Below are 987 nucleotides of genomic sequence, written 5' to 3'. Positions count from 1 at the left end.
CATGGTGTAATGTAAACAACCCCACTTCCACAAAGAAATGTATTTTGACCTGATTTTTGTTGTCGTTGTTTGTACAACTGGAATTAATTTATTTATCTTAATTATTAGTGCTATTATACACAGCTACCTCTTTCCCCCTATATCCATTAAACGTAAAAAAAAAAAAAAAAAATTTCATTTCAGTTGCCCTACTTAAACAAATATTGAAAACAACCACCAAATGCATATAAAACGATTTCTTTTTATTTATTTATTAATGTATTCGTATGGAATCCATTTTATATTAGCGTTGCGGTAAATAAATTACAGTCAGAACGTTTTATTCGCCCAATAAATAAACGATATATTATACATGTATAAATATAGACCCACATGCACTATTAGAGCTTCTATTAAAACCAGTACAATTCCCATTATAACCTTTGGAAACCATTACAAATTCTATGAGGGTCTCTGTTGTTGTTGTTGTTGGTGTTTTTTTGTTGCTAAGATAGTATATTTTAAAGCAAATGATATATATTTAAAAAAAAAAAAAAAAAAGAAACGGTTGAATGAATCGGTATGTTAAGATTAAGCAATCAAAAGTAAGATCCAATCATGTGTGACCAATGATACATGAGGTAATAAAGCGAGATCAGTATGTTAAGCCGATGGGATCGTTTTTGTGAGATCATCGAACACATACACTGCAGTGACAAATCTTTTCTTTTAGGCCTGCTCGGTTATTTCTCAGAAAAAGATCATACTCTGTTTTAAATCCGTATCTATTTACCAACTTGATTTTAATGACTTAAGATAGATGAGATATGAAGAAAGAAATAACTGCGGCGAATCATCAGAAACGTAATCAAAAGGAAAAAAAAAAGGGAAACCCCGCCCTAATGAGATCATTGTATAAAAACCTGAGCATCGACTGGAGCTGTCCATACTAGCATACTTCCGCCCCCTTTCTTCTATAGTAGCATACGTGCATATTTGTTTTAGTGT

General features: G+C 31.7%; 1 protein-coding gene across 2 annotated transcripts in view; it reads left to right on the top strand.

Annotated features, from left to right (window-relative positions):
- The first annotated feature begins 231 nt into the window (after positions 1–231).
- ltb4r2a (leukotriene B4 receptor 2a) overlaps positions 232–987 on the top strand; it is a 16,593-nt gene continuing 15,837 nt past the window's right edge. For both annotated transcript variants that reach the window (XM_053619067.1, XM_053619069.1), the window contains exon 1: positions 232–987. This exon is cut by the window's right edge and continues 1,869 nt beyond it. The gene's annotated coding sequence lies outside the window, so the exon portion shown is untranslated.

The sequence above is a fragment of the Ictalurus furcatus genome, chromosome 29 (assembly GCF_023375685.1).
Source record: "Ictalurus furcatus strain D&B chromosome 29, Billie_1.0, whole genome shotgun sequence".
Classification (NCBI taxonomy): domain Eukaryota; kingdom Metazoa; phylum Chordata; class Actinopteri; order Siluriformes; family Ictaluridae; genus Ictalurus; species Ictalurus furcatus.
This window is presented reverse-complemented; position numbering and strand designations above follow the sequence as displayed.